At 38.3% G+C, this 24,740-nt stretch overlaps 1 long non-coding RNA gene across 2 annotated transcripts in view; it reads right to left on the reverse strand.

Moving 5' to 3' along the window:
* LOC122215088 overlaps positions 1-24,740 on the reverse strand; it is a 39,983-nt gene that overhangs the window by 9,966 nt on the left and 5,277 nt on the right. For both annotated transcript variants that reach the window (XR_006200233.1, XR_006200232.1), the window contains exon 2: positions 3,561-3,681. This is a non-coding gene — a long non-coding RNA (uncharacterized LOC122215088). The remainder of the gene's footprint in view (positions 1-3,560; positions 3,682-24,740) is intronic.

Genomic DNA, 24,740 nt, shown 5'->3' on the forward strand with positions numbered 1-24,740 from the left:
ATTTCTGCTCTAATCTTTATTATTTCCTGTATTCTGCTGGTTTTTGTTTTTATTTGCTGTTCTTTTTCCAGCTCTTTAAGGTGTAAGGTTAGGTTGTGTATCTGAGACCTTTTTTCCTTCTTAGGAAGGCCTGGATTGCTATATACTTCCCTCTTATGACTGCCTTTGCTGTGTCCCAGAGGTTTTGGGTTGTGTTTTTATCACTTTTTTGGGCTTCCATGTACTTTTAAATTTCCTCTTCAACTTTTTGGTTAGCCCATTCATTCTTTAGTAGGATGTTTTTTAGTCTCCAAGTATTTGTTATCTTTCCAAATTTTTTCCTGTGGTTGATTTCAAATGTTGTAGCATTGTGGTCTGAAAGTGTGCACAGTGTGATCTGGATCTTTTTGTATTTGTTGAGGGCTGTTTTATGTCCCAGTATGTGATCTATTCTGTAGAACGTTCCATGTGCACTTGAGAAGAATGTGTATTCTGCTGCTTTAGGATGAAATATTCTGTATATATCTGTTAAGTCCATTGGGTCCAGTGTGTCATTCAAAGCCATTGTTTCCTTATTGATTTTTTGTTTAGATGATCTGTCCATTCCTGTAAGGGGGGTGTTGAAGTCCTCTACCATTATGATATTATCAATGAGTTTCTTTATGTTTGTGATTAATTGATTTATATATTTGGGTGTTTCACGTTTGGAGCATAAAGGTTTACAATTGTTAGGTCTTCTTGGTGGATAGACCCCTTAATTATTATATAATGCCCTTCTCCATCTCTTGTTACAGGCTTTATTTTAAAGTCTAGATTGTCTGACAAAAGTATGGCTACTCCAACTTTCTTTTGTTGACAATTAGAATGATAGATGGTTCTCCATCCCCTTACTACAATCTGATGGTGTCTTTAGATCTAAAATGGGTCCCTTGTAAACAGCATATAGATGGATCTTGTTTTCTTATCCATTCTGTTACCCTATGTCTTTTGATTGGAGCATTGAGTCCATTGACATTTAGAGTAAGTACTGAAAGATAGGAATTTATTGCCATTGTGTCGCCTGTAGAATTGGAGTTTCTGGTTGAATTCTTTGGTCCTTTCTAGTCTTTGTTGCTTTGTTGTTTTTGTTTTGTTTTGTTCTGTTTATATTTTTTTGTTTGTTTTTTGTCTTTTCTCCCCTCAGAGAGTCCCCCTTAAAATTTCTTGCAGGGCTGGTTTAATGGTCACTCACTCCTACAGTTTTTGTTTGTCTGGGAAACTTTTTATCTCTCCTTCTGTTTTGAATGACAGTCTTGTTGGATAAAGAATTTTTGGCTGCATGTTTTTCTAATTCAGCACATCAAATATATCCTGTCACTCCTTTCTGGCCTGCCAAGTTTCTGTGGATAGGTCTGTTGTGAACCTGATCTGTCGTCCCTTGTAAGTTAAGGACTTTTTTTCCCTTGCTGCTTTCATGATTCTTTCCTCACCTGAGTATTTTGTGAATTTGACTATGATATGCCTTATTGATGGGCGGTTTTTGTTGAATCTAATGGGAGTTCTCTGTGCTTCCTGGGTTTTGATGTCTGTGCCTTTCCCCAGGTTAGGGAAGTTTTCCTCTATGATTTGCTCACATAAAACTTCTATCCCTATGTGTCTCTCTTCATCTTCTGGGACCCCTATGATTCTGATGTTATTCCTCTTTAGTGAGTCATTAAGTTCTCTAATTCTTATATCATGTTCTTTTGCTTTAGTCTCCCTCTTTTTAAATGCGTCATTATTCTCCATAAGTTTGTCCTCTATATCGATGATTCACTGCTCTGCCTCATCCATCCTTGCCGCCATGGTATCCATTTGAGATTAAAGCTCAGTTATAGCATTTTTTATTTCATCCTGACTAGCTTTTACTTCTTTTATCTCTGCAGAAAGGGATTCTAATCTATTTTCAATGCCAGCTAGTATTCTTATTATTGTGATTCTAAATCCTGGTTCAGACATCTTGCTTGTATCTGTGTTGATTAAGTCCCTGCCTGTCATTTCTTCCTGTTCTTTCTTTTGGGGTCATTTCCTTCATTTCATCATTTTGAAGGAAGAAAAATAATAAGGTAAAAAAATAAAATTAAAAAAATTTAAAACAACACAAAAAGTCAAATAAAGGATGGTAGATCTTAGGTGTGTTTTGGTCTGGTTATTAAAAGAAGCTTGATAGAATAGAGAAAAAAGGAAAAGAAAAGAAAAAAAGGGAGAAAAAGAAAACATTTGAAAATTTGAAAAAACAAATATAATAAAATAGAATGAACTGTGATGATGAAAGTAAAATAAAATTTAAAAATTTACAAAAAGTGAAAAATATAGTAGAAAAAATTAAAGGAGAATCTTTTTATACAAAAACAGAAAATAAAAATAAAAATTTTGTCTTTCTGTATTCAAGAATAAAGAAAGAAAAAGGAAAAATAATTGAATAGATGGACCATTGCACAGAATGAAATATGATTTAAATTACCTCCAGTTTCCCCTAGAAGGCAAACTAGGAAGCACTTTATAATCCATAAACTAAGCTGATGGAGAGACTTTTGGTGTTCCTCAAGAGCACAGTTAGCCCAGTTGGGCGGGCTTAATGTAATGGCTCCTTTCTCCACTAGATGGTGCTGCTTAGCTTACTGGGGTGGATTGCCGTGGCACTTGTAGGTGTGTATGCACATGCGCAGGAGGGGTAAAAATGGCATCACCCAGCTGCCCAGTCTCCACTATTGGAACTATGTGCTCTCCCCGTCTGGCAGTCAAGAACCCCTCCTTTGTCTCTGGCCTCTGTCCACTCCCTGCTTCTTCACTGTCCGGGACCAAGCCATCAGTCTGCCAGGTGCAACCTGTCTCCAGAGTTTTATCTCAGATGGGGCTGTGTTTCACAAGCCCTCACTTCTGAGGGACTGCAGCCTTGACCTGTTCAGACCCTCTGGGGGAGGGTCTAGCGAAGAAATGCCAGCCCGCCCCCAGGAATGTTCATGTGACCGTGGTGCTGCCAATGTGTAGAGACTGCAGCCTGGTGCCAGCCTGCGTGAAAACGTTCTTGGGGTCACGTAGCATCATTATTTCAGGGACTATGGCAAATCACAACACACATCTGGCACCAGGTTTCACTTCCAATGTCCTTGTTCCAATACCAGCGAATGTTGCTGATCTCTGCTGTCTGCTGGGACCCTTGCCTTTAGTGAGGCCACACAAATTCTATCAAATGTCCTCCCAGCAGAGGAACCACCACTCCCCATGTGGCCCACTGACCCCTTGGACCTTGCTCTCTGCTCCTGGCGATTCACCCTTCCTATCAGAGCACCGCCAGGTATTGGGCTGCATAATTTCAGACTCTGTGATCCCTCTGTTTATAGAGTCTTAATGGAATTTAAACCCTCTGCTTTCTCCTTTCTTCCTTTTTTGTTCAGTCCCTTGCAGCTGTTTCTGCTCTTCTTTTTTCTCTCCAGCTGCTTTTGGGTGAGGGGTGCTTTTCCCATACTCTCCCCCGTCTCTGTCCTCTCTTGGCAAGCAAAAACAGCTCCCTGCCCTCCACGGCTTCTCTCTCCCCCAGTTCACCTCTCCATGCTGTGTACCTGCCGAGTTTTTTGGTTCAGGTTGTGCAGATTGTTGTGTTAATCCTCAAATCAGTTTTGTAGGTATGCAAGGTGGTTTGGGGTTGATCTCAAGCTGCAGTTCTCTCATGGTAATGTAGACCTGGCATGGGAGGAGGAATGGAAAGTGAGTAAGAATTAAACAAGACACAGTCCCCAATATCAGAATGCTTACTGTCTAGAGGGTGTAACAGTAAGCCATCATGATGAAGCAGGATAACTATTATAATGGAGGTGCTTCTAAGGGCAAGGGGAGCATGCACTGGGGAAGTCAGCTTGACTGAATCAGTTGAGAACGAGGACAGCCTGTAGATGATGTCATCTAGTGAGCAACAAGAGCTCTGTCAAATCTCCATGACCTGATAAAAAAGAACCTGTTCAGCAGCTATAGATGGGAAAGGTAGAGTTGGTAGCACGGAGACTCTCTGACAAAATCTGGTCTGTTGGGTATTGATGCCAAGAGTCTTTGGGCTAATCTTTTTTTAGAATACCATATAATGAATTTATAAGAATAAGATTTTATTAAATTTGACAACAATTATTTTATTAATCCACCAATACATGCACTTGTTTTTTTTTTAACCAATTAAGAAAAAATATTGATTTCTTTGGATATACCAAAGTATTATCAAGGTTCTACAAATATTTAAAAGTCCTCTCCTTTTAAAGCCTGTCATTATTGCCTAAATGTAGTGATTTATTTGAAAATGATGAAATACTTATAACAAATAATTTCATAGACGGCTAACACGCGAACTCTTCCTATGAGATGCTAAAAGTCAAATTCCTTTGTTCATATTGTTAAAAAATCACTGATGCAACAAACCTTATAGACTATAGAAAAGCAAAACTGAGACCCAGAGAGGGAGAGTGACTTGGTAAAGGTCATAATGCTAATTGGCAGACATGACATTTAGAGTTTAAGGTTGACTTCACTGAGCCTTTTTTTGAGGAAATGGATTTTTGCAGAAATCAAACAAGTAATGTGACAGCATAGAGATTTTGCTGGTGGTGAAAAGGGCTTCAGACAGGAGAGTGGGAGAGGTAGTGAATGAAGCTGCAGAGACAAGAGCAGGTGGTCTGTGTGATGTGCCTATTAGAGGTTATTTATAACCTCCTCTGCCAGCCAATGAAGTAGGATGGCATAGTGCTTAAACGGACAGATGCTGGAGTTGCCTAGCCTCTTACTATTTATGTGACCTTCATCTATGCACCTAAACTCTCTGTGGCTCAGATATCCCATCTGAAAACTGAGAACAATAAATGATCTCTTAAATCACTGTGCAGTTACAATATGTTAATTTTAGATGAAGTGCATGGCATATTGTAATCCCCAAGTTAAGATTACTCTCAGTAATTGTGGCAGTGGCCTCCAAGAGGACTGTGTGTGTCCTGATCTTTCTGGTTCAGTGGAGAATTAAGAATTATTGATGAGGAAAGCTTGAATGAGGAGGATCTCAGAGATGAAGTGTTCCACATGTAAACTTGGGATTCTGAGGAGAAAGAAAATTGTGGAGTACATGCTCCTCTGTGTCACTAGGAGATCAATTGCATACACATGAGTGGATATAATAATACAATCTGGGGAAGTATTTGTAGCGTAAGTGGAAGAAAGATGAAAAACACAGTGTCCTTGTTTTCTGTGGTATAATTGTGAAACTCTAAAATACCAGTCCTGCTAATATTTATTATAAATATATTAGAGATTATTCCATCGAGCAGACTCACTTTACAGATACAGAGCTCAATATTCAGGAAAGTAGTTTTATCAATATCACATCTTACTTAACTCCTAGAAGAATTGGAAGAGTGTGCTCAGCACTTGGCTCCCAGTCTAGAAGAATTGGAAGAGTGTGCTCAGTACTTGGCTCCCAGTCTAGTGAACTCATAGAAATACAGCTGGCCCTATCTAACTGGCATTGGCAGTATTAGTTTATTTTCATTTATGTTGATTTCCTTTCTCCTTGCTAACCCCATCCTGACCCAACAGTCTGAATTTCCTTTTTAGAGAATGGACCAAACCAGGAGGTATCAGAAGCTGGTAACTAGACAGTATCTATGGACAGGACAATAGCCAAGAATCCCTGGAGTTGAGCCTTCTACATGGAGCAGCAGGTTCATCAGGCAAACAGGATGCCAGCACAGCCACTGGAGCCCAACCTGAGACTAGCAAATAGAGTTTGTGCTACAGCATGATATTATAGAGATCTAAGCAGATGCACGGCCTTAGAAGAATTGGTGTACTGGATTATGAATAAATAATGAGAGGGTTACCCCTTCTTAAAACAGCACAACTATAGAAAGTTGTGGGAATAAGAAATAAAATAAGAACCCGGTAATTAGTAACGGGCCATAGATAACAGTAGAACCAGCTAACAGGGTCAACTAATGCTGAGCCTCAAGACCCAGCATTGGGCCCTTTACATTTCTCCTTATTTTAAGGATAGGTTGCTAAACCCAGGGAATATAGGAAATGGCAGTGGGTGACGGGCCCTCAGCAATGTCAGTTTAAGTGTGGGCAGAGTCAGGAGAGCCATTAAAGCTGTAATGTGCCTCTGGTTGGATGTCCTATGAGTTTATGATCTTGAGTGCAAGTTAGTTCAGTGATTTACAAACTGAGTTGCATACCTGTAGAGTTTCTTGGAAATACTTGTGGTCCTAAGGTAAAAGGGTCCAACATTTGGAAATCTCCTTTTTCATTCCTCTGTTATATGTTTTATAGAGTTTTATATAAATTTTATTTAAGGGTTAACAGCACTGCCAAATATAATAATCAAATTATAAAACTGTTACTGAATATCTTGACTTCCGTCTTCCCTATCATATCTTTCCTGTCCCGAGTTACACTTTTTTCAGGGCTTATTTAAAAACTGGCAAATTTTATAAATTTACTTGATCTCAAATGTTCTTAAGTGATAATAGCTTAATTCATTCATTTATTCATCCATAATGTGTCTAATAATCCTTTCAGCAACCACTGAGGAGATATAAAGCACATAAGAGTAACAATCCTGTGTGGAAATTGGCATGCAAAAGAACAGTATAGCATTGTATAAAAAGAGACAGGAATTCTATGGAGGAGCAGGCTTGCTCGTGGGGAGTTGATGCTAGGAGACAGTCAGGAACTTCCTGGAGTATATACATTGTGAGGAGGGGATGTTTGTATTAATCACACAATAAGTAACTTAGGCTCTAAGAGAAAAACATGTTCAAGGGCACATTGGGGTTAAAAAAAATCAGTAAATGAATGTCTTGTGCTGGTTACTACATTTACTCTGAAACGATGTTCCTCATCATGACTGGGAAGCTAGGTTTTGAGAACGTGCAGGTAATAGTCTTTCTGGTGGGCTAGTGGGGAAGTTGTCTTGGGTATGACCATTCCCACTAGTCTACCTCCCTTGTCTATGTCACAGCTAGCCCCAGACAGTACAACATCTTGGCTCTTGTACCGGTGGAGTTTTCTTGATTTTTCTTAAACACATAAACTACCACTTAATGTTATTTTTAAAAAAACAATTTTTTTAGAACTGTATCAGCCCAAGTGAACATGAATATTCTGGAAAAAGGCCTTGGACTATAATCCTTTAACAATAGATCAAGTAAATTGTTAGTTGGTACCATCACATGGACAACTCCAGAGGGCATCATTTACATTATTTTCACAGCAGTATTCTTGGGCCCCAGCCTCAGAAAGGACTCATCTGACAGGCGAATTAATACCTCGTAACATTCACAATGGGAGATTGTATGACATTTTGTTTTTAAAAAGTAGCAAGAATGTTCATGAAAAGTCTGATTTGGGAAGGGATGCATTCACTTATAGACATACAAAAAAGACAGAGGAAGCTTTAAAGTAGAAACTTCCAAGAAGAAGAACAGAATGGAACATACTAAGATAAAAATGAATTTTAAGAAATAAAAATGCAGAGCTGTTTTGTGGCTTGAGATGCCATCTCATCACAAACAAAATAATCCAGAAGGTGCGTGCCCCTCCTTTATGCTTTTCTTTCCCTTGGGAGCCCACTTAATATTTGTTAGATTATCAGGGATGAGCTTCACTTACACACCTGCATAGCAACTTGTGTTACTGATGAAACCCATGAGCAAAAGTCTCTCAGTGGGAAGAACAAGACGAGTCAGCAGTAATAATTAAAGAGCAAGAATGGAAGAAGTATGCACCTGTGATTTATGACTCAGTGGCTTTGGAGTAGATTGTTTTCTGAATGTTGTTTTGTTTTTGTGTTTTGGTTAGTTGCTACTTTTTTTTAATCTCCCCTGTAGTTTGAATCTTATTCATGATATTTGTAATGCCTTTTGGTCTGTGATTGCTTAGCTCAAAGAGTTAAAGCAAGGATAGAATCCTAATGGGACCAATTTAATGTGGTTAGGCTTCTGTGAAATAGACTCTGTTAATTATACCACTCCCTTGGTCCCTGGTCTCCTAAACAGTGTAACATGGTCAGGAGGATGATGGGTCTAGGTGATGAATTAAAAATCAGAACAAAAATGTCACATGAACCAGAAAACATGCACTAAAATAGCTTCTCTTTCCCCCCACCCCCACCTTTCAGAAACAAATGGGTTTAGGAAAGACATTACCTATAGCAGCAATGCAGTGAATATTGTTAGCCCACTCTGATACTGAAAAGAGGCAATAAATGTCCAACAGAAGTCTACTGAAACTGCCTTTGCTATGTTCTCAACTATCTTATGCTTCTTTAGTGTCAAGTCATGAGAATAAAAGGTGCAGCACAGGGAACATAGTCAATGATACTGTAATAGTACTGTATGGTGACAGATGGTAACTATACTTGTAGTGAACATAGCATAACATATAGAGAGGTTGAATCAGTATGTCGTACACCTGAAACTAATGTAACGTTGTATATCAACTATACTCAAATAAAAAATTAAAATTAAATTTAAAAAATTAACATTGTCCTGGCTACCACCAGAGAGTATATTTTGATTTTATCCTCAGAGACTTCAATCGGATCATAGAAAAAGAAACAAAAAACAGCAACAACTTGAAAACTCAAAACAACACGTACTATGAAACTACACAATGTAAACAGGTCACAAAAGTGAATTAGGAATCAAAATAACATCAGACTCGCAACTATCAATACCTCACAATAGAGCAATGCCTTCTACCTTCTGAGAGAAAATTATTTGAACTTTAAATTCTATATCCAGCTAGGCATGCCTGGGTGGCTCAGTCGGTTGGGCATCCAACTTCGGCTGAGGTCATGATCTCATGGTTCATAAGTTTGAGCCCCGTGTCAGGCTCTGTGCTGACAGCCCAGAGCCTGGAGCCTGTTTCAGATTCTGTGTCTCCCTCCCCCTCTCATTCTCATTCATTCTCTCTCTCTCTCTCTCTCTCTCTCTCTCTCTCTCTCTCAATAATAAATAAACATTAAAACCAATTTAAATTCTGTATCCAGTTAAACTGTCAAATAGAAGGGGAAGAAAGGCATGAATATACATGCATATTCTAAAAAAGAAGAAAAAAATCTTCTTGAAACTTTTCTTAGGAAAGTAAGAAGGTAGGGTGTAGTCCTTAAAAATCAAAGAAATAAACCACTCACAAAGAGCTCGTGTTGTATGCAAAACAGGGAACTGGAGATAGAAGTGAAGTGTGTAGACTTCACATGTCCACAGCTCTGCAGCTGGTCAAGAGAACAGTCCATCCAAAATGGTACCAGAAAACTTAGGCTCCATCCCCAAACAGTAACAAAACGGGGATGATTAACTCTCATGTGTTTGCTTTTATGGACAGTAGATTAAGACTCCTGTCAAAAAATTTATGCCTGTAATAGTGATAAGCATATAGAAATCTTTTTTTAATGTTTTATTTATTTTTGAGAGAGAGACAGACTGCAAATGGGGGAGGAGCAGAGAGAAAGGGAGACAGAATCTGAAACAGGCTCCAGGCTTTGAGCTGTCAGCACAGAGCCGATGCAGGGCTCAAACTCGGGAATGGCGAGATCATGATCTGAGGTGAAATCGGACGCTTAAACGACTGAGCCATCCAGGCACCCCTAGAAATCTTATAAAATAAGTGGTAATTATTAACTGCATGTGAAAAATGATCAAGGAAAAAAACCATATATGTAGCTCAAAACGGACTCAGCAGGGAACAATAGCGCACACTCATGATAATATAAAAAGAATATGCATTTAACAAAATAGTGAAATGCTTTCAAGGTCACCTGTTTACATGGATATAGTGTGTGTGTGTGTGTGTGTACGCGCGTGTGTGCAGTTTTTGGGTAAACTGAATTTAGTTTCAAAGTGGACACTGGGAGGAAATTGCTATTCTTCATTCTAGCCCTATTCTAAGTTTTAACTTTATAATTTATACATGTTCTACATTGATTAAAACATACAGTAAGACACTGGGCATTTCTTCAGAAGGTGTTGACTCATCCAGACTGTGGTGTTCTTGAGTTGAGGTTTTGAGGGAGTTGTATGTAGTCTCTCATGTTACATAATGTTACCAAAGACACCTGAGAATACTTGTAGAAATAGAAAGGAAAAAGGAGGAAAGAGAATGCTGATTGCCACTTCTGTGTTTATTATAATCAGCCTCTGCCATTCTAGCATGCTTGCTACAAATTGTTCATCAGTGATTCCCAAGTGTGTGCAGCCCAATAGGATCTTTTTTTTCTCTCTCTCTCTGTTTCTCTCTCTTTCCCTCTCTTTCCTTTTTTTTTTTTTTTTTTTTTTTTTTTTACTGCTGCCCATTGGTCTTCCATATCACAAATAACTTCTGGAAAACTCTTCATTGGTCCCCTTTTAAAAATTCTAAGACAGTTGTGCTTTTCTATGCAATAACTTGCTTGTTTATTTTCTATATAATTTCCTTTTATTACGTGTATGTTGGTTATTTTTAAAGACAAGTTCCAAAAGCTTTGGTAAAGTTGTGTGGCTTGGCATTTTTAGATAAATTTGCTTGTATGTTATAGCAAAGAATTTTCCTCTTGGGAAATAAATTATACTAGCAAAATTAGGATTAGGCATTTTGAGGCTATTTCTGCCTTACACTTGGGCCTTTCGAGTTGCATTATTTTTTTTTTCTTTGAGAAATGATAATGTTTAAAATGTGATTGTGGTTCTTTTTTGAAAATCACAGAGACCCGGACACCCAATGTATGATTTTGCAATGGGTTACTGTAGACGTATTTTAGAACTTCATTTTAGGCTTCTGGCTTCAGTGATTCACTAGCTTTCTAGTTGTTGAACATGTCACTATGATAACAGTTCATCTGATTTGTTACGGAACTGTGTGACCCCCACCGTCATTAACTCAATTTGAGCAACACAGATTTGTGAGGATTCAATTTATTAAGGACTTAATGTCTGGTGCACAATCTATTGTGGGAAAATATGAGGAACAACCCCATTTGTAAGTGAGATTGTAGAAGATGTGTTCAGCTAACTTAGAGGAACAAAATATCTATTGTCTCTAACACAGTAAGTGTTTCTATGAAGATAGATTCTGCTGCTAATGGGACCAATAGATATATTATAAAGAGTCCTCCTTGGAAACAGCTCCTAAGCAATGTGTTCTGGTTATCACATGATTTTGAAAGTAAAGTTGTCTTTTATCTACAGAATGTTTCCCTTCAGCTGGAAATGAGTTCTCTTTCTTTCATCCGTCAAATGTTTAATGTATTTATTTAACACAAATTTATTTGGTGTTGAGGTTACACAGATGAATGAGACATGCTGTGTTCTGAAAGTCTGTAAAACTCATTAGAAAACAGACATGTAAAAGATTGGAACCATTTGTTGTAAGTACGGCTGTTTTAATTAATTAAGGTATGATATAGCTCAAAGGAAAAAAGTGCTAAGATTTTTTTCCGAAAGAGATAGATGATATAGTGTGCTCCAGATAGGTGGGATAGCATCTACAAAACTACAAAGCCCAAGAGAACATATTTCTTTCTTTTCCTTCCTATTCTTTTCTTTACTTTTCTCTTTCTCTTTTTTCTTTCTTTCTCTTTTTCTTTCTTTCTTTCTTTCTTTCTTTCTCTCTTTCTCTTTCTTTCTTTCTTTCTTTCTTTTTCTTTCTTTCTTTTTCCTTCCTTCTTTTTCTTTCTTTCTTTATTTCAAGGAAAGCCAAGGAGTCTTTGGCATTTTTTAAAAGTGTATTTATTTATTTTGAGAGAGAAAGAAAGAGAGAGAGAGGGAGAGAGGGAGAATACCAAGCAGGCTCCTTCCGCACCATCAGCATACAGACCAATGTGGGGATCAATCCCTCAAACTGTGAGATCATGACCTGAGCTGAAATCAAGAGTTAGATGCTTAGCCTACTGAGCCACCCAGCCTCCCCCAAGGGAACACATTTCTTTCTTTTTGTTTTTTACACATTTCTTTTTTTTTTTTTCCAATGTTTATTTTTGAGGGGGGGAGGGGCAGAGAGAGGGAGACACAGAATCTGAAGCAGGCTCCAGGGTCCAAGCTGTCAGCACAGAGCTCAATGTGGGGCTCAAACTGTGAGATCATGACCCGAGTCAAAGTTGGCCGCTTAACTAATTGAGCCACCCAGGTGCCCACATTTCTTAAGTGGAAAGTAAGTACTCTCTGTACAGTGAGTAGAGAGGCTGGAAATAGTGTTGTATGCCATATCAAAAAAGGTCTCATAATACATTCTAAGACATCTGAGAATGTAAATAACAAGATGGAGATCTATTAAAGGTCTCAAATAGATTAGTAATATGAATAGAAATTCAGTCAGACAGCTCAGAAGAGTGGCTACAAGCCTGGACACAGGGGAGTAGATGGAGAAACTAAGTAAATCACATAAGAGAAAATGTAAGTCAGACCTAGGATAGCAGAAATCTGATAAGCAATTATGTTGACACAGTTAATACAAAAAGATTTATTGACTTGGGATGTAGGGATATATTTACGTGTATTTGTGTATTTATGTGGAGGTGTAAACTGTCAGGGAGAGGGGATAAAATGGTGAAGAAAAATGTCATTGATAATTACTATAAATTGTAGATTACCTTATATGTCTCTGTCTTTTCTTCTCAAATAAATAGCAAGTTCCTTAAGTCAGTAATTTTCACACATTTTAAAAATTGTGGTAAACTATAGGTAAAAAAACCATATTTAACTATTTTTTAGTGCATTTTCAAAGCTTGTCATCCCAAACAAAAACTCTATAATCATTAAGCAATAACTCCCCATTGCCCGCCTCCCTCCAGCCTCTGATAACTTTCTAATCTACTTTCTGTCTTGATGAATTTGCCTACTGAAGATATTTCATGTAAGTGGAATCATATAATTTGTCTCATTTCACATAGCAAAGTTTTCAAGGTTCATTGATGTTCTTATGTATACTGGAACATCATTCCTTTTCTAGCTGAATAATATTCCATATATATATATGTATATACATATGTATACACACACACACACACACACACACACACACCGCATTGCATATATTCATGTATTGATGGTCACTTGGATTGTTTCCAGATTTTGACTGTTGTGAGCAAAGCTGCAAAACTGCAGTGAACATTGGCATTCAAGCATCAGTGTGAGTCCCTTTTTTCATTCTTTTGGAGATATATGAATAGAATTGCTTGGCATAATTCTGTTTCACTTTTTAGGAAACCACTAATTTTTTTTCCCATATAGCCTACATCTTTTTACATTCCCACCGACAATGTATTCAGGTTCCAATTTCTCCACATTCTCATCACCACTTGTTTTTTCCCTTTAAAAAAAATTATAGCCATTCTAGCAAATGTGAAGTGGTATTTTTTGTGCTCAAGGTATCTGTCTTGAATTCAGCATATTGAATATGTATGCTTATAAAATTACATGTGTGTACAAATTTATATTTTATATACATGTATCTATATGTATAAAACTATATATTCAGAATTATATACACATGTATACAATTTGATCTTTAATTCAAATCAGACTAATTCTTATGGCCCAGAAATTCTTCCCCTATGTGTATGCTCAGAACTAATTTGTAACATTTTTAATAAGCAGCAAAACTTTTCTGGCTGTTGAAAACTAAATTGTGGTTATTCATGGAAGGAAATGCTACACAAGAATGAACTAGCTACTGCTACTATAACTTCAAAACAATGGGGGAAACAGCATGCTGAAAGTAAGAAGCTAGAGAGGAGGGAAGATGGCGGCGTAGGAGGACGCTGGGCTCACTGCGCGTCCTGCCGATCACTTAGATTCCACCTACACCTGCCTAAAGAACCCAGAAAACCGCCAGAGGATTAGCAGAACGGAGTCTCCAGAGCCAAGTGCAGACGAGAGGCCCACGGAAGAGGGTAGGAAGTGCGGTGAGGCGGTGTGCGCTCGACGGACTGGCAGGAGGGAGCCGGGGCGGAGGGGTGGCTCGCCGGCCAAGCAGAGCCCCCAAGTCTGGCTGGTAAAAGCGGAGGGGCCGGACGGACTGTGTTCCTACGGCAAGCGCGACCTAGTGTCTGGGAGGTCATAAGTTAACAGCTCTGCTCAGAAAGCGGGAAGGCTGGAGGACAAAGGGAGGGAGAGCTGCTGAGCCCCCAGACGGCAGAGCTCAGCTTGGCGGGGAACAAAAGCACTCGCCAGCGCCATCTCCCTCGCCCATCCCCCAGCCAAAATCCCAAAGAGAACCAGTTCCTGCCGGGGAAATTGCTCGCTCCGCGCAAACACCCAACTCTGTGCTTCTGCGGAGCCAAACCTCCGGCAGCGGATCTGACCCCTTCCCGCTGCCACAGGGCCCCTCCTGAAGTGGATCACCTAAGGAGAAGCGAGCTAAGCCTGCCCCTCCCGCCCCCGTGCACCTTGCCTACCCACCCCAGCTAATAGGCCAGATCCCCAGCAACACAAGCCTGGCAGTGTGCAAGTAGCCCAGACGGGCCACGCCACCCCACAGTGAATCCCGCCCCTAGGAGAGGGGAAGAGAAGGCACACACCAGTCTGACTGTGGCCCCAGCAGTGGGCTGGGGGCAGACATCAGGTCAGACTGCGGCCCCGCCCACCAACTCCAGTTATACACCACAGCACAGGGGAAGTGCCCTGCAGGTCCTCACCACTCCAGGGACTATCCAAAATGACCAAACGGAAGAATTCCCCTCAGAAGAATCTCCAGGAAATAACAACAGCTAATGAACTGATCAAAAAGGATTTAAATAATATAACAGAAAGTGAATTTAGAATAAAGTCATAAAATTAATCGCTGGGCTTGAAAACAGTATACAGGACAGCAGAGAATCTCTTGCCACAGAGATCAAGGGACTAAGGAACAGTCACGAGGAGCTGAAAAGCGCTTTAAACGAAATGCAAAACAAAATGGAAATGACGACAGCTCGGATTGAAGAGGCAGAGGAGAGAATAGGTGAACTAGAAGATAAAGTTATGGAAAAAGAGGAAGCTGAGAGAAAGATAAAAAAATCCAGGAGTATGAGGGAAAAATTAGAGAACTAAGTGACACACTAAAAAGAAATAATATACGCATAATTGGTATCCCAGAGGAGGAAGAGAGAGGGAAAGGTGCTGAAGGGGTACTTGAAGAAATTATAGCTGAGAACTTCCCTGAACTGGGGAAGGAAAAAGGCATTGAAATCCAAGAGGCACAGAGAACTCCCTTCAGACATAACTTGAATCGATCTTCTGCACGACATACCGTAGTGAAACTGGCAACATACAAGGATAAAGAGAAAATTCTGAAAGCAGCAAGGGATAAACGTGCCCTCACATATAAAGGGAGACCTATAAGACTCGTGACTGATCTCTCCTTTGAAACTTGGCAGGCCAGAAAGGCTTGGCACGATATCTTCAGTGTGCTAAACAGAAAAAATATGCAGCCGAGAATCCTTTATCCAGCAAGTCTGTCATTTAGAATAGAAGGAGAGATAAAGGTCTTCCCAAACAAACAAAAACTGAAGGAATTTGTCACCACTAAACCAGCCCTACAAGAGATCCTAAGGGGGATCCTGTGAGACAAAGTACCAGGGACATCACTACAAGCATAAAACATACAGACATCACAATGACTCTAAACCCGTATCTTTCTATAATAACACTGAATGTAAATGGATTAAATGCGCCAACCAAAAGACATAGGGTATCAGAATGGATAAAAAACAAGACCCATCTATTTGCTGTCTACAAGAGACTCATTTTAGATCTGAGGACACCTTTAGATTGAGAGTGAGGGGATGGAGAACTATTTATCATGCTACTGGAAGCCAAAAGAAAGCTGGAGTAGCCATACTTATATCAGACAAACTAGACTTTAAATTAAAGGCTGTAACAAGAGATGAAGAAGGGCATTATATAATAATTACAGGGTCTATCCATCAGGAAGAGCTAACAATTATAAATGTCTATGCGCCAAATACCGGAGCCCCCAGATATATAAAACAATTACTCATAAACATAAGCAACCTTATTGATAAGAATGTGATCACTGCAGGGGACTTTAACACCCCACTTACAGAAATGGATAGATCATCTAGACACACAATCAATAAAGAAACAAGGGCCCTGAATGATACATTGGATCAGATGGACTTGACAGATATATTTAGAACTCTGCATCCCAAAGCAACAGAATATACTTTCTTCTCGAGTGCACATGGAACATTCTCCAAGATAGATCATATACTGGGTCACAAAACAGCCCTTCATAAGTTTACAAGAATTGAAATTATACCGTGCATACTTTCAGACCACAATGCTATGAAGCTTGAAATCAACCACAGGAAAAAGTCTGGAAAACCTCCAAAAGCGTGGAGGTTAAAGAACACCCTACTAAAGAATGAGTGGGTCAACCAGGCAATTAGAGAAGAAATTAAAAAATATATGGAAACAAACGAAAATGAAAATACAACAATCCAAACGCTTTGGGACGCAGCGAAGGCAGTCCTGAGAGGAAAATACATTGCAATCCAGGCCTATCTCAAGAAACAAGAAAAATCCCAAATACAAAACCTAACAGCACACCTAAAGGAAATAGAAGCAGAACAGCAAAGGCAGCCTAAACCCAGCAGAAGAAGAGAAATCATAAAGATCAGAGCAGAAATAAACAATATAGAATCTAAAAAAACTGTAGAGCAGATCAACAAAACCAAGAGTTGGTTTTTTGAAAAAATAAACAAAATTGACAAACCTCTAGCCAGGCTTCTCAAAAAGAAAAGGGAGATGACCCAAATAGATAAAATCATGAATGAAAATGGAATGATTACAACCAATCCCTCAGAGATACAAACAATTATCAGGGAATACTATGAAAAATTATATGCCAACAAATTGGACCACCTGGAAGAAATGGACAAATTCCTAAACACCCACACTCTTCCAAAACTCAATCAGGAGGAAATCGAAAGCTTGAACAGACCCATCACCAGCGAAGAAATTGAATCGGTTATCAAAAATCTCCCAACAAATAAGAGTCCAGGACCAGATGGCTTCCCAGGGGAGTTCTACCAGACGTTTAAAGCAGAGATAATACCTATCCTTCTCAAGCTATTCCAAGAAATAGAAAGGGAAGGAAAACTTCCAGACTCATTCTATGAAGCCAGTATTACTTTGATTCCTAAACCAGACAGAGACCCAGTAAAAAAAGAGAACTACAGGCCAATATCTCTGATGAATATGAATGCAAAAATTCTGAATAAGATACTAGCAAATAGAATTCAACAGCATATAAAAAGAATTATTCACCATGATCAAGTGGGATTCATTCCTGGGATGCAGGGCTGGTTCAACATTCACAAATCGATCAACGTGATACATCACATTAACAAAAAAAAAGAGAAGAACCATATGATCCTGTCAATCGATGCAGAAAAGGCCTTTGACAAAATCCAGCACCCTTTCTTAATAAAAGCCCTTGAGAAACTCGGGATAGAAGGAACATACTTAAAGATCATAAACGCCATTTATGAAAAGCCCACAGCTAACATCATCCTCAATGGGGAAAAACTGAGAGCTTTTTCCCTGAGATCAGGAACACGACAGGGATGCCCACTCTCACCGCTGTTGTTTAACATAGTGCTGGAAGTTCTAGCATCAGCAATCAGACAACAAAAGGAAATCAAAGGCATCAAAATTGGCAAAGATGAAGTCAAGCTTTCGCTTTTTGCAGATGACATGATATTATACATGGAAAATCCGATAGACTCCACCAAAAGTCTGCTAGAACTGATACATGAATTCAGCAAAGTTGCAGGATACAAAATCAATGTACAGAAATCAGTTGCATTCTTATACACTAACAATGAAGCAACAGAAAGACAAATAAAGAAACTGATCCCGTTCACAATTGCACCAAGAAGCATAAAATACCTAGGAATAAATCTAACCAAAGATGTAAAAGATCTGTATGCTGAAAACTATAGAAAGCTTATGCAGGTAATTGAAGAAGATATAAAGAAATGGAAAGACATTCCCTGCTCATGGATTGGAAGAATAAATATTGTCAAAATGTCAATACTACCCAAAGCTATCTACACATTCAATGCAATCCCAATCAAAATTGCACCAGCATTCTTCTCAAAACTAGAACAAGCAATCCTAAAATTCATATGGAACCACAAAAGGCCCCGAATAGCCAAAGTAATTTTGAAGAAGAAGACCAAAGCAGGAGGCATCACAATCCCAGACTTTAGCCTCTACTACAAAGCTGTCATCATCAAGACAGCATGGTATTGGCATAAAAACAGACACATAGACCAATGGAATAGAATAGAAACCCCAGAACTAGACCCACAAACGTATGGCCAACTCATCTTTGACAAAGCAGGAAAGAACATCCAATGGAAAAAAGACAGTCTCTTTAACAAATGGTGCTGGGAGAACTGGACAGCAACATGCAGAAGGTTGAAACTAGACCACTTTCTCACACCATTCACAAAAATAAACTCAAAATGGATCAAGGACCTGAATGTGAGACAGGAAACCATCAAAACCTTAGAGGAGAAAGCAGGAAAAGACCTCTCTGACCTCAGCCGTAGCAATCTCTTACTCGGCACATCCCCAAAGGCAAGGGAATTAAAAGCAAAAGTGAATTACTGGGACCTTATGAAGATAAAAAGCTTCTGCACAGCAAAGGAAACAACCAACAAAACTAAAAGGCAACCAACGGAATGGGAAAAGATATTTGCAAATGACACATCGGACAAAGGGCTAGTATCCAAAATCTATAAAGAGCTCACCAAACTCCACACCCGAAAAACAAATAACCCAGTGAAGAAATGGGCAGAAAACATGAATAGACACTTCTCTAAAGAAGACATCCAGATGGCCAACAGGCACATGGAAAGATGTTCAACATCGCTCCTTATCAGGGAAATACAAATCAAAACCACACTCAGATATCACCTCACGCCAGTCAGAGTGGCCAAAATGAAGAAATCAGGAGACTATAGATGCTGGAGAGGATGTGGAGAAACAGGAACCCTCTTGGACTGTTGGTGGGAATGCAAATTGGTGCAGCCGCTCTGGAAAGCAGTGTGGAGGTTCCTCAGAAAATTAAAAATAGACCTACGCTATGACCCAGCAATAGCACTGCTAGGAATTTATCCAAGGGATACAGGAGTACTGATGCATAGGGGCACTTGTACCCCAATGTTTATAGCACCACTCTCAATAATAGCCAAATTATGGAAAGAGCCTAAATGTCCATCAACTGATGAATGGATAAAGAAATTGTGGTTTATATACAAAATGGAATACTACGTGGCAATGAGAAAAAATGAAATATGGCCTTTTGTAGCAACATGGATGGAACTGGAGAGTGTGATGCTAAGTGAAATAAGCCATACAGGGAAAGACAGATACCATATGTTTTCACTCTTATGTGGATCCTGAGAAACGTAACAGAAACCCATGGGGGAGGGGAAGGAAAAAAAAAAAAAAAAGAGGTTAGAGTGGGAGAGAGCCAAAGCATAAGAGACTGCTAAAAACTGAGAACAAACTGAGGGTTGATGGGGGGGTGGGAGGGAGGGTAGGGTGGGTGATGGGTATTGAGGAGGGCACCTTTTGGGATGAGCACTGGGTGTTGTATGGAAACCAATTTGACAGTAAATTTCTTATATTAAAAAATAAAAAAAAAAATGAAAGTAAGAAGCTACATGTGAAATAGTATGGGCAATGTAATGCTACTTACGTTTCAAAAATAAGCAAAAATATATCATGTTAGAAATAGGGACAGATTTTTTTTTTCCTTTAACCTTAGGTGGCTAGTGCCCGGAAGATGCTATAATGAGTGGTTTTGGAGTGCTGGTCATGTTCCGTCTCTTGATCTAGGTGCTGATTCCTTCGGTGTGTTCACTTTTTCAATATTCATCAAGTTATGCACCTAACAATTTTTGCACTTTTCTTTATAGACTTGTTGTAATTAACAAAAGAAATAAAGAGACAAAGATGCAATAGTTTTCTAGTTGATACAGGAAAATTTTCATGGACTTTTTAAAAAATTGAGTAACATGAATTCAAACCTTCGCCCAGTCCTACACCAGACATGGGCATGGAGTATTGTATATCAAATATCAATGCCTCAGTCAGTATAACTGTAAGACTGGGGAATATATATTTCCATGAAGTGTGTTTTAATGATCCATATGATGTATAGATCTTATTTATGCCATTAATACACATTTATAAATGCTGTTTCCCTCTCCACCCACCATATTTGTTATGCTGCAAAGCTGAGGTTATTGTGTTGAGTAGTTAAAATGATGAAATTATAATATCATCTTGCAATCAGATAGAACATTAATAATTTCTCTATTTAACAGGAAATTCAGAGAATCTTTTCATTTTCTTATTCAAAATAGCCAAAATATGTGCATATTCTTTTTTAAATGAAAGTTTTTTTTTATGATTTCATGAAGTATCATTAACTATAACTTATAGAAAGAAAAAATTTATATTGGGAATTTGACTTAACATAGTGAACATACAGGTAATAGATGTTAAAAATACATCAAAGAGAAATTATAAATTGAGTTTCAACTGAAAGATACTAATCCAGTATTATTTTCTCCACAACTGTTATTGTGCAAAAAAAAACAAAAAAAAAAAAAAACCAAAAATTGGTGTGTTACATAAAATGTAAGTTTAAAAAGTCCAAGAAAAATCATGGTTATAGTAACTAAAATATGGTCAGTATATAAAGGTGGCCATATAGTATTGCCCCAAGAAACCAAATAAGGAGCTTATCATAGTAGAATTGAATTTAACTTGGTTGTTATAGATGATAGGGCTCCTGAAAGCACTTTTAATATTCTAATTTCTAACATTCCACACTATCTCATTTAACTCACACACAGACCTATACTGTATATATGACACATGATAGTGTTCCAATTTTTAGATATAAAAACTGAGACCTGGATAATTAAACTTTCAAAGACCCCACAGTCAGTAAGGCAGACTTTGAGCCAAGGTCTTCTTATTCCTAAGCAGTTTCTAGTCAGCTGTAATTCCTGAGTTTTCCTATTTGGAACTTAAACACCTTTTGGCTCATTAAATATGCAGGTTTTTAAATCACACTCAGTGAGCCCCCAAGGATTCTGAATAATTAATGCAGATTTCTGCGACAGGAATCTGAATTTTCACCAGTTGTTGATTCTATAGTGGTTACTCTGTGGATCACATTTTGAGAAACAATGTTGATCTGGTCTTCATTTTTTTTTTTTTTTTACCTCAATTCCTTGCCTTGTGCTGCCCAGTGCTGCAGACACTGGCAGGAGATTACATGGTGAGAGGAAGAGAAAATGGAGTGTCCTGCTGCCCCACCTCACCCTGTGGCCCTGACAGTCCTGGTATATGTTTGGGTAGGGTCTTCACAGTTCCACCTCCCACCTGAGGGCTACACACTGTTTCCATCTTCTACCAGTTGACTCTTGAGCCCTGGGCTCTAGGAACTCCTTCCCTTTGTCCTTATATTCCTAGGAGTGAAAGTTTCCCTTGCTGTTGCTCGTGTTTGGGTTGCGATACGCTCCCCTTTTTGGCTTCTTTGCTGTTCCCTCAGGATTTGAACCAACTCCCTGTGCTAAGTGTCATCTATTTTAAATACTAAGAGTGAGTTTCTCATTTCCAGTTTGGACCCTGACAGATACAAGTGCCATGATTTTTGTCCAAATGAAGCTAATTTATGATTCTAAATGTCAACTGAGTCAGTTGATCTACCAGCAGGGTCACGAGAATCTAATTGGTCACATGGAGCCAATCTAGGAGTATAAGGGTTAAACAGAAATGTTCCTAAGACAGATCCTACTGAATTAGCAACTACGGACTTTATTTGTTCATTTACATATGTATTTATTAAAGTACAAAGTTAGTACTAAGGTGGATAAAAGACCAAAAATATGGTGAAAGTCCTGGTTGATTGTTCTTGCTCACTAGGATTGCTACACAAAAGCAAGCTAATGAGAAAAGATTGAAAGACTGGAGGAACTAGGTTCATTAAATCTTTCAGGAGTCCACCATCATAGTTTGTCTTGAGACTCCATGGAGGAGACATAAATTCAAAACCCCAAGCCTTTTATTTTTAATTTCTATTTTATGCGGCAGAGAAGATACTAGACTAGAAAAGTGAAGTTCTTGCTTCTTGTCCCAATTTTGTCACCAACTCACTGAGTGACTTTGGGAGTCACTTTCCCATGTATAAAATGAGTATGGAGTAAGGAGATCTGTTCCTATTACAGAGTATGATTCTTGCTTCTTTTTTGCCTCCTTGGGCAATAAGAAATATTTACCATAAGATCATTCAGTGTTTGTGAAATATGAGACTGTTGAGCATGCCAACAGAAACAAATTAATTAGCTAAATATCCAGTAGAAGATACGCTCTTTACAGAGATTTCTTTCTCTATAGTAATCAGTCCTTTCCCTACTACATTAGCCAGACAACTTGAATTGAGCAGACTACTGATGCAAATTCTTTGAGAGATGATTATATTACATTTGCACCCAAGATGTTTTATTCTAGAGTAAAAGGACTGAGCTTTATACATGTTCATCTTTGAAATGCATTTTTAGGAAATATATTCAAAGCAAAGCTTTGAGAAGATTTAAAGTTCCCTTAATTTATTAGTCATGGTGCACAAAATGTAACTAAATGTAAAATAGTGAGTTTTCTCATTTATCGTTTGGATTCACATATCAATTTTAATTTTTTTGAGTAAATTCTCAAAATTAACAGTGAGGAGAGGACTGAAGAACAAGTGAAATATTCTTCTGTATAGGGAGAAACCCTATATACTGTCAGCTAACCCTGTGATTTCCCTAATCTGACATTTTACCTGGTTTAGGTCTCTGGAATTTTCAGAGGGTCTGACCCATTCAGCATCACTGTTCATTTTTCTTATTGAACTATCAATTTCCTTTGGCTTCTCTAGAGCTTCCCTTAACGGGATTAGTTCCATCATCCATTATTATTCTACCTAGTTTCTCATTATTATTTTACACTTATCATCTTGCTTTTCATGTTCTTTAAATCTCTACCTGTTATTATCTTCTTCTTGACATTGTAAGGGGAAACCACACTGCGCTATTGTCCCAAATGCTCCACTGTTCACTCTCCACAACTGCATCTTCTAGGTAGCGAAACTGTTTATACTCCACTTGGAGTCAATTATTGTTAACATTTTGTCATATTTGCTTGAGTGTCATGTGGGTAAATGTCACTTTTCATAGGCCATATATTACTACTTAATTATTAATTTTCAAAATGTAATGTCACTGTTCATCAAATCTATTTGTGTGTGTGTGTGTGTGTGTGTGTGTGTGAGTGTGTTGTCACTTTTGAGTGAATCTTATTCCTTGTAACTCTCTCTTCCTTATCTCCAATTCTGTTGCCCTTATTTGATACTGACCTCCAGGAAAAGTTCAATGCTCTACTCTGTTAAACTCTAAAATTTGCATAGTCACCTCATGATTAGTTTTAATTTTTCTGTGGACACACTTTGATGAGCTAACTAGAAAAGAATTGCTGTGGACCTTTGGGGAATATCTTCTCTTGTGCTGTTTTGTGTTCCTTGGTTTGCATTTTTTTTTTGCATTTAACTTTCCTCCTCATTGGATTAGCAAAATCTGTAGTGTCTAAAGTAAGACCGAAGCAAGCATACTAAGAAGGAGATGTGACATATAAAAGAAGGAATTCCTGTAACTCTATATGATTCATCACTGTTACCTGAAGACTGGATTATGGCCTGGGAACACTGTCTTATGGCAACATTTTTAAGTAATTTTGTTTGTAGCATCCTGTCAGCATGCCTCTAAACTTAAACAGGCATGTAAGCAGTTTTTCAGTGTCAGGGGTTCTGCCAGCAGCCAAACATATTTTGACTAGAGTGCTTACCTCTTTTGTATTCAGGTGTGTTCATTTTTGTTGATGTTTTTCTCCAGGATTTAATCCTTAAGCGCAAAAGTAATGTCATCTTCAAAATTCTAAACTTATTTTTTTTTGTTCTTTGTCCCATACTCACTGAGTGACCTTATTTGTTACCACTTCCTCAACTACTATCTCTAGGTCATTAAATTCAAAATCTATAATTGTAATCTGATAACCCTCCCATGAGATAAACTCATTTCATAGTGCCTACTGGACATTTCCATCTGCAAATACAGTAACATTTAATATTCAGTAAGAGAATTTAGTCTTTTATAAGTAATGTACCATTTCTCCCCCAATTCTTGTATTTATTTATATCTTAATGATACTACAGTCCAACAAGTACCTTAGAATTACAAACAACAAAAAGTAGCAACAAAAAACAATGTACAATATGTCTCTCAACCCTATGTAAATAGTCACATATTTGGTCAATTGTATTTTAGGTGTATCTTTATTTTTCTTTTCTTTTTATTTTTTATTTTTTTCCTCCATTTTGTCATTTGATACTTTTTTTAGTATGAAAGTTATTGTCAAATTGGTTTCCATACAACACCCAGTGCTCATCCCAACAGATGCCCTCCTCAATGCCCAGCACCCACTTTCCCCTCCCTCCCACTCCCCTTCAACCATGAAGCCATTCATTCACCAAGGGTCTTCATTTTCTTGTGCTTGAGCCTCTTAACTGCTCTCCATAGAAATGGATTTATGCCCATTCCAAACCATCTGTCACATTGCTGCCATTTTTTTTTCTAGATTAAAGGCTTATCACATCACTTTTCTGCT

The sequence above is a fragment of the Panthera leo genome, chromosome A3, assembly GCF_018350215.1.
Source record: "Panthera leo isolate Ple1 chromosome A3, P.leo_Ple1_pat1.1, whole genome shotgun sequence".
NCBI classification, from domain to species: domain Eukaryota; kingdom Metazoa; phylum Chordata; class Mammalia; order Carnivora; family Felidae; genus Panthera; species Panthera leo.